The sequence below is a fragment of the Benincasa hispida genome, chromosome 5, assembly GCF_027475165.1.
Source record: "Benincasa hispida cultivar pf3 chromosome 5, pf3_genome.v1.1, whole genome shotgun sequence".
Classification (NCBI taxonomy): domain Eukaryota; kingdom Viridiplantae; phylum Streptophyta; class Magnoliopsida; order Cucurbitales; family Cucurbitaceae; genus Benincasa; species Benincasa hispida.
In genome coordinates this window covers 42,566,089-42,579,856 of record NC_143482.1, presented here as the reverse complement: position 1 = coordinate 42,579,856, position 13,768 = coordinate 42,566,089, and the positions used below count along the sequence as shown (strand labels likewise).

The following is a 13,768-nucleotide window of genomic DNA, read 5'->3' as shown; positions in this document are numbered from 1 at the left end:
TTTGGTAATCATTATTATTCCTTGGTCTAAAATTTTAAATTAAAAATGTATAAAAATTATATGAAAAGTAGTTTTAAACTTAAATATATAAAGTTTTGGGGAAAACTACCCTATGGTCACTAAATTTATAACATTAGGTGCATTTGTCCCTCAAGTTTAAAATGAATCTAAGTCTAAATATTACATAAAATTTTAGAAAAATTACGTTTTTGTTCTATAAAATTTTAACAATAGATGAATTTGATACATGAATTTTCAAAAATGGATTTAAAATGGATTTAAAAGATTTCTCTACTATAAAACAATTAAGTTTAAATAGAAAATTGACAACAAACCTGACGGGACATGCTGATTTGGAAAAACAATTATATTTTTAATCTTTCCCTCCTCCTCTCTCCCTCCTCTCCTCTCCTCTTCCTTCTTCGTCCTCTTTTTGTTCTCGATTCAATTTCTTCTCAGCATTGATTGAAGTTTCAAACTTTAATGATTTTAGTTTCCACCAAGTAATTGATGATCTGAATATTGAGGATGAACCACTGCAATTTTAGTTTTGAAATGGTCGACGATTTCTCTCTCCCAACATTCTCTAATTTAACCAGGTCGAGATAATCGTCTCTATAAGTTTTGTTTGAAGATTTTACTTGCTAAACTCTCTTCTGGGTTTTGATTTTCATTCTATTTTGTGCACTGAGAGCTTGAGATTCCAAGGCTAGATGATGACATGGTGGAACTGCTATGGCAGATCAAGAAAGAGAAGAATAGAGGAGAGGAGGGAGAAACAGGAAGGAAAGAATAAAAATGTAAGGACAAATATCAATTTATACTCTGAATTTTGGAGGTTGTATCATTTCAAACCATAAACTTATAATTATATCAAAACCATGAACTTTGAGAATTGTATCAATTTAAACCTCAAATTAATAATTGTTTCAATTTAAACCTTAAACTTTTATAAGTGTATTAGTTTAAATCCTAAACTTTCATAATTGTATTAATTTAAATCCTCCATTATGTTTTATTTGGATATACTTATGAAAGTTTAGGGTTTAAACCAATATATTTATAAAAGTTTAAGGTTCAAATTAATAGATACCCCAAAGTTAAGGGTTTAAATTGATATAACTTTAAAAATTAAAAGTTTAAATTGATACAATTATTAATTTAAGGTTTAAATTGATAAAATTTCCAAAGTTGAGGGATACAAATTGATATTTGCCCAAAATGTAATTGTCTTCCCAAACCATTTTGCCATGTCAACTTTGTAGTCACTTTTTTATTTAAATTTAATTATTTTATTAGTAGTGGGACCTTTCAAATGACCAGTTTGAAACTTAGATCAAATGCGCCTATTGTTAAAATCTTATAGACCAAAAGAATAATTTTCCTAAACTTTTATATTATATTTAGACTTAGATTCATGTTATAACTCCATAAAGATAAAACAATGTTTTTTTTAATTTATATTTAGAAAAAATATTAGAATTTTGATATGGTTGTTTCAATGTTTCCATAAAAAAAATGAAAACCAAGAAATACAAAAATGCTTATCAAACATTTCTATTTATTGAAAGTTTAGAAACAATAATGAAGAACATCAGTGATAACTATGTAGTTGACTCTTGCATTTTTTTTAGTACAATAATTGAGGAGAAGGAGATTACTTTTTTCCAAGTACAAACTCTTACTGTGTTTTGAATAAGATGGGAAAACGGATTTAAACAAATAGACAGGGAAGAAAAAACTAAAGCAATCTTGTTAAACTAAAAATGAAATAATTATCATACAAGATTTTAATTTTTAGTTTTCAGTTTTTAGTTTCAAAATTTGGATTGGATTTTGAAAACACCTTTAAAAAGAATAAACAAAACAAAAATATCTATAAATAAAAGTCTATAAATGAAAATAGTGTTTATAAACTTAATTTTCAAACAAAACTTTATTGTTTGTTCTAAAATGGCATGTAATAGCTTTGCAGTGATCTTTCTTTTCTCCCAATTCATTGTAATGTAAGTTGTAACCTATACCTATACAAACAAATTGAGAATGATCACATTTGATTTTGCAGCTGTTTAGATCTAAAAGTAGAAGAAGGTCTATTATTAATACTTGCACGTGGGTTTCATTAAATCCACTTTATTTATTAATAAACCTTAACTAAATGCAAGTAATTTTTAAAGAATAAAAACAACATTAAATCCACTTTAAGCCATCAATTTTCATAAAGACATTTGGTCTAGTGGTATGATTCTCGCTTGGGTGCGAGAGGTCTTGAATTTGATTCTTGAAATGCCCCAAACAATGTCTTTCCAATTTTGTTGCTAAAAAATGCTAAGGAAATTAGGGGTGAACTTTAATGATTTGACATAGAATCACCCATATAATGTATTTATTATAATTTTTTACCCTTTTTCGATTATAGAAATAAAATGTATTTGATATACTTTTTCATTTTCATTTAAAGAGAGAAAATGATATCTAATATGATTTTATTTTCCATTTTTTTTTCAAGTTAATTTTTGTTATTATGTGAAATATTTCAAATATACTTTAAAACATTTTGACGAATTCATGATTATTTTAAATATACCTTAAACATTTTGTTAGGTATTTGAAAATATTATAACCAATATATGAAATATACTACCGTTTATAAATTAGAGATTGACTCAATGCTTAACATAAATCACAGTATAAACCAATATATGAAATATACTATAGTATATAAATCTTCATAAATTTCATTTACACCGCAGTGTATATATCATAATACAATAAGTCTAAATAAAAAAAAAACACTCGTTTATATCAAATAAACGAATACATATACCACACTATACATCATTTTTCTACAAAAGCTAATATATATCACGGTATATATAAAAAATAGGAAAAAATAAAGTTCATCTTCATATGGGGTTTATAATACATAACTCTCCATCTTCATTCTTTTTCTTCTTCAGCCATGGCCGCCACGGATCTCTCTCCCCGTCGTGTTGTTGATCAAATCTGCTCAACTTGTCACCGTCGATTTGTCCCAAGTCATTTGTGTCACCTCGTGTTGAGCCATCAATTCGCCCCACACTGTCGTCTATCACCTACAACTCACATCGCTGGAAGGAGAAAAGAAAGGGAGGGGGAAGGAGAAAAGAGAAGGAATAGGAAGAAATGAGTGTGAATTATGGGGGAGAGAATATGCATGAGAGAGAGAGTATACATGGAGGAGAGAGAAATACATAAATAAATAGGTATATATATATATATATAATGTAGGTGACGACTAAATTGTAAATAGTCATTGATATTAGTGAAAATAGGGAGGCCAATGTAATTTTTTGTAAAAAAATGAAATGTTTAAGATGTTAACTTAATATGTGTCTACTTTTAAGGCCTTTCATGTAGAAATCCCTTGTTTTTTTAGCCAACGTCCTACAACCCAACCCAACCCAATAAAAATAGAAAAATTCAATCCAATCCAAGAACAAAACTAACCCAACCTAACCCTTACATTTTGGCTTGAGTAGTCCGAGTTGTACGGGTTATTTGAACACTCCTAGAAGAAACACTATCTCTATTTCTTGATATAGTACAAAACAACAAAAATGAGTAGGAAAACGTAGATACTTTTATCAACATAGGGCATTTAGTCTAGTGGTATGATTCTCGTTTAGTATGTCAATTCTTTGAATGCCCCATTTTTTATCTTACGTTTTATTACTCTTTTATCATTTTTCTACATCTAATTAACAAAAAATTACTTTAATTAAAAATAGGAGAGAGACACACAGTGAGAAAAAAAGAAATTCACATCTTAGATATATGAAAAAGAAATACCTTAGATTTATATTTAGTGATACTAGAGAGTATGCAACTTTTTAAGACTACATCCAACGCAACACCGCAATGAAGCTGACAGTTTTCCCTAAGACTGAAAATGATATTAAAGTGACATGAGAACATAAAACAAACAGAAATTATATAAACTAGAAAGAAGATTTAACAGATTTAAATGATAATCCCATTTTATACAGTCAAAATAATCCCAACCAGTAGCAAGAACATTCAATATATATGTCAATGCCTGGCCAAACATTAAATGAGGTAAAAAATAAATTGTAATAGACTTATGGAAACCATGCAGAGTTATATATATGTATATATATATATCGGTGAGTGTCTAGGTCAGCTTACACGCACCTTGAGTAATCTCACAGGACAACCATACAGAGTGAAACTGTGAGGTCCAATAAATGAGCTTTAACTGAAAAACACAAGCTCCAAGGTATATGCTTTATTCATTAATGTCAGCTTACACGCACCTTGAGAATATTGAAACTTTGCAGCTATCTAAATCTAAAAGGCATATAATGATAATGTTAGAACATAGATTTCATTAATGTCCACTTTCTTTATTGATCGATCGTGAGTAAAGTCAATAATGTAAAATATTGATTTTCAATCATCAAATTGGGCATTTGGTCTAGTGGTATGATTTTTGCTTTGGGTGCGAGAGGTCCTGAGTTCGATTCTTAGAATGCCCCATCATAACTTTTTATAAATTTTCTTTTTTCAGAATCATATGTCTTTCAAACCTTCTTAAACTAATCAAGTATTACATTCATGGGAAGAAAAGAGAGAAAAACAACCATGGACATGAACAAACCAGCTTGGAATAAGTGGTCCTTATATGATTCAACCTTATCAGGGACCCACATCAAATACTTCATGAACTTTTATCTTACTCGTCATTATCTATTATTGCAATTACTTTGTTTTACTGACTATCTATCTACACTGTTCTTATTCTAAGAAAAAAAAAATGGCGCTTGCAATGACGAGTTTTGTTTTGTTTAAAATAATTTGACCCTCTCTCTATTTTGTTCTTGCAATGATCGAGGCACTGGATTGCGGAGATATTACGCGAAGAAGCCTCTTATCTTACTCCATCACCACATTCTAAAGAAGAGAGATTGCCGCAAAGATGGATGTGTCAATACACAATGTGGGTGACGGCGCAAATTTGGGGTGTATTCTTCCTTATCTTTATTTCAAATTTTGCGCTATCACATTGCATTTTAGTTTTCACAGTTTTATCACCGCAATCATTTGACATAGATAAATTTAGTAGTTTAGTGCATAATGTCTCTTTGCCAAGTATGATTTCAACGATGAAAAATATGCTTCTATTTCTTTCGTATATACTAAAGTCAACTTAATCTTAAGATAGTCACCTCATAAATATTTCTAGAAGTTAGGGGTTTGCTAGCTTTCTTTCAAACTCTCCTTACGAAGCTTTCTAAGAACATCGCATGACTTATCTCAATCTTTTGGCAATGAGGACATTGCCGCATTTTAAATTTGGGGGTGAGATATTTATTTTCAACCTTGCTATTTTGAAAAAAAATAATTGAGAATAACAACTCCACTGTCAATGCAATGGGAAACCTATATTGATAAAAGTTAAGTAGTTGGATGTCCGCATGACACACGTGGGGGCAAGCCAAAACGAAAGTAAATCATTAGGATCAATGCATAAATAAATGACCGCAACTCCACTGCCAAATAAGTATGAGTTTAGTCTGAGAAAGAATGCATTACTCGTAATTGGATGTCCACATGACACCCGTGGGGGCAAGCCAAAATGAAGGTAAGACACTTGGATCAGTGCAAGGTCAGAAAAAAAAAATATCAATGAAGAAAATTTTTATGCAAGGATAAAATCATTTGACACCCCGGTAGGAAATTTTCTTTTTGGAATAAATCATGCGATGTTATGGAATTTAGTAAAGTCCTTTTGAAAGGTAAACTTACAGTCCCTAGGTATTAGAAATATTTTAAGAAGAGACTTGAATAAGACTTAAGAAAATTCTGGTATATAGGATTTGAACGAAGTACCCTTGAGAAATCTAGGAAAAGAACATTGTGGTTGACTTGATAAAGGAATCTTTAGCTTATGCTTGAGGACAAGCATAGTTTAAATTTGGGAGTGTGATAACGGGCAGAAATGCACATTATCATAGTACTAAGTTCTTAAACAATGTTGGATTGCGTTAATGAAATATGTTAATTTGCGTCCATTAAGCATCAATTTCATAATATCGTGGTCGCATGCGTTCATCGCATTAGAACAGTTGATTTTTGAATTTTTGTGCAGAATATGCATTGACGCAATGCAAGAATTGCGATCATAGGAAATATTTCGTCGAGAGCAACTTCACCGCAAGGCTTTGCGATGATTGTGTTCGCAAACATTCACCCGAGAAGAATCACTACAACTTGGTCAGCGCAACATAGTGAACGCATCTGGGTGAAAGGCTAATAAATCGCGATGGGACAGAAAGCTGATGACAATCGAATCCGAATTTAGTTGACAGCCGATAACGATCACAAGTACATTCAGCTTTTCGGTGACAATTATTCGGCACATCAGTCAGGAATTAAAGCCGTCTCATCTGTACAACCATGAGAGAGAAGCCACCTTTCACCATGGATGCTCTATAAATACCAAGGGCATTCTTCAGAAAAGGGGTTAATGAGTTCACGAGTTTAGCAGTTCGAAATTTCATACTTCAGTTCCCTCGTCTTTGTGCATAGTTTTCCTTTCGTTTTAAGGCGGAACAAGAGAAGAGTGGTGACGCCAAAGATCGTTTAGGGAAACTCGAGAGAGAACCTTGAGGCGAAGAAGTAGAGAGTGGGCCGACTCTCGCAAGAGCTAGATTATCTTATGAGCACGAGTAGAAATCAGTGTAAAAGCCTGGGCAGCAAGAGATTGCTCCCAGGCCCTTTATTCTATACTTGCATTTTTATTTTGTACTTCATCTTCATATTTATACAATGGAAGATCTATTTCTACATCTACTCATTCTCTTAGCACGCATGAGTAGCTAAACTAGTTGAATAGGTTGAGAAGAATTAAGCTAACATGACCTAGGAAGTTCATTGTTTGCGATTGTCTTATTTTGTGCTGTGCAAAATACCCTTTAGAGTTACTCGAGAGAGAGTCTAAAAAAAAAACCTAATGTCTCAAGAGAGCTAGGTTAGAATCTGGACTCGAGAGAGCAAGATTAGAACTGCATAAATAAGAGATAGGGACTTAGAGATAAGCTCTATTTGTCAACTTGCATCGCATGCATCCTAGAGATAGGAATAATATTATGTGGTCGTCTTATTTGTGTGTGTGCTATCCTGTCATCGCATAAATAAGAATAGAGGCTTATGTGTAGGCCCTATAGACTCATCGCATATATTGCATACGTTCTAGCATTGGAAGCCGTAGCATTCGCATCGAGAGGTTGTTAACTATTATATGCATGTTGCATGATCGCAAAGCATGAGCGCATTCTAGGAAGTGTTAGACGAAACCCTTCTCAACCCGTTCACCGCATATTCATCGCATCTCCCATTTACCAACTCTTTTCAAACTCCGTCGCATTTATTTATTTTTCATCAACGAAAAAAACAAACCCAACAATTTATTTACTCATCTGGTTACCGCAAGGTTCTTCATTAAAATTACCAATGCAATCTGTTTTCACAAGTCCCTGTGTTCGACCCTGGACTTACCAGGAAACTCAGAGGAATTTACACATGGATTTCGCTGGGGAAACTTGAATGCACAATGCAATTTCATCAACGCATATCATCCACATTTCCACTTCAATAAAAATCAAGCATCAGCTGCGATGAATAAAAGAATAATGAAGTTAAAAGACTATGCGCTATTCCTACTCCTAACTAGACAGATTGAGCAATGGAAGTATGACTATGGAATTGGTAGAGACACGGCAACTGTTAAAGCGTAATAAGTTGCATAGAAAAATAGATAAAATGGTGGTGGGGATAAATTCACCGCATCATTAAGATTGATCTCAAGGGTAATCCCAACTATTATAGTTATGTGATCATGCTATACACAAATATACGCATGCGATGCATATGTGAAACGGTCGAGAGAACTTATTTCTAAGTTTCTATTCTTGCTTATGCGAATGATGAATGACGCACACATAAGACAAGATGACCGCATACCACCATTCCTATTTCTAGGGCGCATGCGATATGTAAATAGCAGATAGAACTTATGTCTAAGTTTCTACTCTTGCTTATGCGATCTAATCCGACTCTCTCAAGCCTAGATTCTATCTTTAGACTACTCTCTCGAGTACGTCGAAAGGGTGAATGATGCATACATAAGACAAGATGATCGCATATAGCATGGTTGTGTTGAACATAAGATTATTCCTATCTCTAGGAACACTACTTACGTTGCTTAGTGAGTTCCACTACTTACCTCTTGGGCAGTTAATCGCCGTTGATCAGCTCATAGACAAACATTGCGACGGCTCATAGACAAGCGTTGCTACAGCCTCACACTAAGCAAAGAGGATTAACTCACTATACTCGCGCAACGCACACCTCTCGATGGTTTGCTACATGCTTCATATGTCTATGCCGCATGATTGAGTATGTGATAACTCTTGCAATCTTACTTAGCTCGTTACAATGAAAGTAAGAGATGATAAAAAAGAAGTTAATGAAGATGGAGTCGAAGGAAATAAAGTGATGCATTGATTACAAAATATATTAATGTCTTAAGTCAAAATATAATACAATACAGAGATAAGAAGAGAGATGAAGGGCTAGATGTAGGCAATCTCTTGCTTCCATCAGATGTATGTCAAGGCTGCCGGTGGTGCCATGCACGGGCGGTGGAGTAGTCTCTTTCGAGATCTATCTTTGGTAAAACTTCGGTCATCACGCGGTAGGTGAAATGTCAACATCAACTTTTCGGTACTCCCACGGTATGCATTCATGCTTGTTTTTGCCGAAGTACCGTCGCTTCCACCAACCTTGCGATCACCCTTCTATCATGGTTATTACTTTTTAGCCGCAACATCCATGCGATGAATGCATGCAATCAATAGCCGCAACATCCATGTGATAAACGTATGTGATCATCCTTGCGATGGTCTGGGATTCACCACATGCGATCGATTCCTACGATAGCTACAAAAATAGACATTTTGACGCTGAATAACGCATAATATTGGGTTAATAGAGAATTTCCATGCTGATCGACGCAAGCTCACTTTTCACATGAATTCTTAGTATAATCACTGCATATTCTACTTGTTAGCCCTCATAATTCTAAATAAAATGCTACAATAACTTGTATTTCTACCAGCTATCAGAGTGCATGGTAGTTAAAGAGTTTAATTAGTTATTCACATATCGATGGAGCTTCAAGCTACAAGTCCATAAGGTCCCCTTGGTAGCACAATGGATTCAAGTTGAGAATCAATTCTTGGTGTTGATTTGAAATGTTCAAATTGACAAGTGGACATTCGATCATATAAGATATGATCGGTGTGATGTATGAGATACATCAAGTGGAGGATTAATGTAAATGAGATTTACATTAAGTACCATGAAATAGAAAAAGAACTATGGTTTATATGCTTCATGAGATTAAATATTAAAACTATAAGTTAGAAATCTAATATGGTAAGTTGATTATCATATATATTTATAATAATATTAATTATTTGATAATTATATTTTTTTTCTCTAATAACCAATTGAGTGGGAGGTTATTGGTGGTTTTATGGTAATCATGAGATAAAAGGAAAAATGTTTTCCTAAATTTAGTAAGATTTTAGAGAGTTTCTATTCTCAGAAAATCTCTCACGCAAATGCTGTCAAGTGAATTGGATTCATTAAATGATAGCTGAAGATTGACTAAACGATCGTGGAGTGATACTACACGATAGTTCACTAAACTAGTCGTCTTATAAACAACCATGGCTTTTGCTATACAATAGCTTGCCGTTTGCTAAACGATTGGGCATTTGTCTATACGATAGACTTTTGTCATCTCCCACTTGCTCAATCGTTTACACGATTATTATTCTTCTAGTTTCTTCCTCTAACCAAGTCCACACAGAGCTCACACTTCTGGATTCTCACACTGAGAATATCGAGGTAGTCAATGTGGTCGTGTCTTACTCAACTCGACTGAGTTGAGGTTTTTGTAGGCCGTTCGTTGAGTTCGAGTTTGCTGCTGATCATGTTATATTGCGATCGTTGTGTTCGAGCATTCGTGTGTTGTAGTCTTGGAGATTGAACGAGCATTCGTGATCGAGGGAATTTGAAGATGAGTCTTCAAAGTTATGTTTAGTCTTTCCCTTGATTATCTAGTAAAGCATGCTGCAATTTCGTATTGTGCATGACCTGTAAGTGCCCATTTCTTGATTGTAATTGTTTATGTTCAATTTCGAATGAAATTTGGAACGATCATTCCACTGCTCATGGAAATCCTCATGTCCGATTTCCTTCACTCCCTCAATCCCAAAATTCTCTAAAGCTCACACCTCCTAGATTCTCGCCAGAGAATACTGAGGACTCTTTCGTGGGATTCAATTAAAGAAAGCTTCAAGGGTAAGGTTTCCAAACCTTTTGGTTCTTTTAATTTTTGGCATGCTATATAATTTTGTTTTTTTTTTCCTAATGCATGTACTGTAAAATTTGTCTTTAAAAAATGATTGGGTATTGGGATGATCCACTTCTGCTAGAATCCCCTTCACAAAGATTCTTTCGTATAGCTAGCATATAGCATAGAGCATATAACATAGAGCATAGAGTATAGAGCATGAAGCATCGAGCATCAAATATCGAGGATATAATGTTATTTTAACATGAAATCTAAAGTACAAATATCAAAATGATATTTTAACCTAACATTTTAGTATAATGTTACATTTAAAAAAATTAATCCTAATTTCATTTTTCTTTATTAAAATATATCAATTTTGTAGTAGGTCTCTTCTTTCATAATTTGTTGAACACGAGAAGTTTTTAGAGTTGTTTTTTAATATAGGAAAATAATTCAAGTTATTTACAAATATAGCAAAATGTCACTGTCTATCTGTATTAAATGTCACTGTCATTGTACATTCAATGCATACATTTTGGTTCTTGTACTTATAAGAAGTGACTATTTTGACCTCGGTTTTTCTACCAAAATTCTAAGATGACATTTCAAACATAAATCCCTTTAAAATTTAGCTGTAAATTGTATTAATGATTTTCTTTGTGTATAAAATTTGTGTTAAAATTTTGTAGATAAAGATATATTAAAATGATCGTTTTTAAAAGTACAAGAACGAAAATTGACGTTTTGAAGATATAGAGGCTACAATTAACAAAAAAAAAAAAAAAAAAAAAAAAAAAGTTGAAAGTACAATTCAAAATAGGATTTAAAATAATCGTGGTAATTTTTGTTTTGGAGTCAAAATGAGAAAAAAAGTGTATTTCTTTGTCTAAAATACATCTCATCCCTTGAACTGTGAAAGTTAAATATATATATATATCTATTTAGTTCCGTTGCTTATAAAATTCATTTCCTGCATTTGTGACAATTGGTAGATTAGGATCTAAAGCAATAATTAATAAAGCAAATAATAAGCCAAAGTTCATTTACTCTCACAGTTTCACTCTGCATGGTTTCTATTACACTTTCTTTTTCACCCCTTTAATGTTTGGCCATACATTGACATATATATAGAATCTTCTTGCTGCTGGTTGAGAATTTTTTAGACTTTATCAAATGGGATTATCATTTAAGTTTATATGTTGATGTGTGGATGATTATGATGTTCAATGTTATATCTATGAAAACTATTGAAGGTTTAAATATTATTTTAGTTATTATATTTTAAGCTTTGGTTTATTTTAGTCCATATACTTTCAACTTTCGTTAATTTTGTTCATTCTACTTTCAATACATATGTTTTTGTTCTTGTACTTTTAAGAAGTGACTATTTTGATCTCATTTTTTTACCAAAATTTTAGGATGACACTTCAATCACTAAATCTCTTAGTACTTAGTCACAAAGTTGTATTAAAGGGTATTTTCATTGCGTATAAAATTTTTGTTAAATTTATATAAATATAAATTAAAATGGTCGTTTTTAAAAATGCAAGATTTGGCATGTTGAAAATACGAACACTAAAATTAACAAAAGTTGAAAGTTAAGGAACCAAAAATAATATTTAAAACCATAATTGTAATTTATGTTTTGCTGTCACAAAATGAGATTTTTTTTTGGGTCTATCTAAAGTACATCCCATCCCCATCACCTTATAGCAATTTGAAAGTTAGATATTTGTCCATACAATTCTTTTGGTTTTAAAATGCATTTCCTATCTTTGTGACAATTTTTTTAGTTCAACGGAGTGGGGGATTCAAATCACAGATCTTTTAGTCATTTGCACGTACTTATATCAATTGAATTAACCTCATTTTGACTTTAAAAATATGACATGCTCTCGGATCTAGGGCAATAATAAAGAAAGTAAGTGCCTTGAAGCTTGTCTTCTTCAACGGAAGTTCTTTTACTGAACCTCACAGTTTCACTTTCAATAGTTTCCATTACACTTTCTTTTTTCACATCATTTAATGTTTGGTTATAAATTGACATATATATTGAATGCTCTTGCTCCTTTTATTATTGAAAACTAACCATTACTTTATATTTCATCACTTTTATTGCACTTTTATTGCACTTTCAAAGGTATTTATTTTCATACGCTTAATGGTAGAAAATTGTCACGTAGCCTCATTGAATAATTTGTTAATAATTAGTAAGGATGTTCAAATGACCCGAACAACCCACACTGTCCAACCCAAAATATGAGGGTTGTATTCAATTAGTTTTGTTCTTGGGTTGAGTTGAGTCATAGGTTGGCTAAACAAATTTGGGTTGACCTAATATATATATATATATATATATATTTCCTTATTTAAAGTTTGATTAATATGTGAATTTTTAATATTTTTCTTTTAAAATTGTTATGATATTTATCATTGTTTGAAGTTTGTAATAAACCATAGATATTTGGTATTTAAGCTTTGATACAATCATTGTTTTTCTTGTTTATAAGATTGATTGAATGTCATGAAATGAGGATACCATTCACTAGTTCTTGCTTTAATATCTTTCCTCCTGATACTGAATCAGGATTATGCTATTTTATCTACTACATGGACATATATGATTCCCAAAGAGAACAAATTTGTAAAAGATTTGACCATTCTCAAACTTGTCATAAAGAAGTAGGTACAATCAATGGGAAGAGGAGAAAACACTATTAGTAGTCAATCCCCTAATGCAAATTTTAGTTTAAGCTTTTGGATCAATAGGTTTAAAGATTATTTTGTTTATTATATTTTCGATTAGGTTTAAAGATTATTTTGTTTATTATATTTTCGATTTTGGTTGTCTTATAAAATGTTTGTGGGCTTATTTAATAGAAACCTCAGTACAAAAAATGGGGCATTCCGAGAATTGAACTCAGGACCTCTCGCACCCTAAGCGAGAATCATACCACTAGACCAAATGCCCACAAATGGTAAGAGTGGTGAATAATAATACTTGATTAGTTTAAGAAGATTTGAAAGACATGATTCTGAAAAAAGAAAATTTATAAAATGTTATGATGGGGCATTCCGAGAATCGAACTCGGGACCTCTCGCACCCAAAGCGAGAATCATACCACTAGACCAAATGCCCTATATGAGGATAGAAAACAATATTTTATTATATTGACTTTACTCACGATCGATCAATAAAGAAAGTGGACATTAATGAAATTATGTGCTAACATTATCATTATATGCCTTTTAGATTTAGACAGCTGCAAAGTTTGAATATTCTCAAATTTGTTATACAGGAGTAGGTACAATCAATTATGAGATAAGAAAACTACTTTT

General features: G+C 32.2%; 3 non-coding genes across 3 annotated transcripts; 1 reads left to right on the top strand and 2 right to left on the bottom strand.

The window, feature by feature from the left end:
* Positions 1 to 4,466: 4,466 nt before the first annotated feature.
* Positions 4,467 to 4,538, top strand: TRNAP-UGG (transfer RNA proline (anticodon UGG)). Its single transcript has one exon. It is a non-coding gene; the product is annotated as a tRNA-Pro (tRNA).
* An 8,790-nt stretch (positions 4,539 to 13,328) lies between these two features.
* Positions 13,329 to 13,400, bottom strand: TRNAP-AGG (transfer RNA proline (anticodon AGG)). The gene has a single exon. It is a non-coding gene; the product is annotated as a tRNA-Pro (tRNA).
* A 96-nt stretch (positions 13,401 to 13,496) lies between these two features.
* Positions 13,497 to 13,568, bottom strand: TRNAP-UGG (transfer RNA proline (anticodon UGG)). Its single transcript has one exon. It is a non-coding gene; the product is annotated as a tRNA-Pro (tRNA).
* Positions 13,569 to 13,768: the final 200 nt, after the last annotated feature.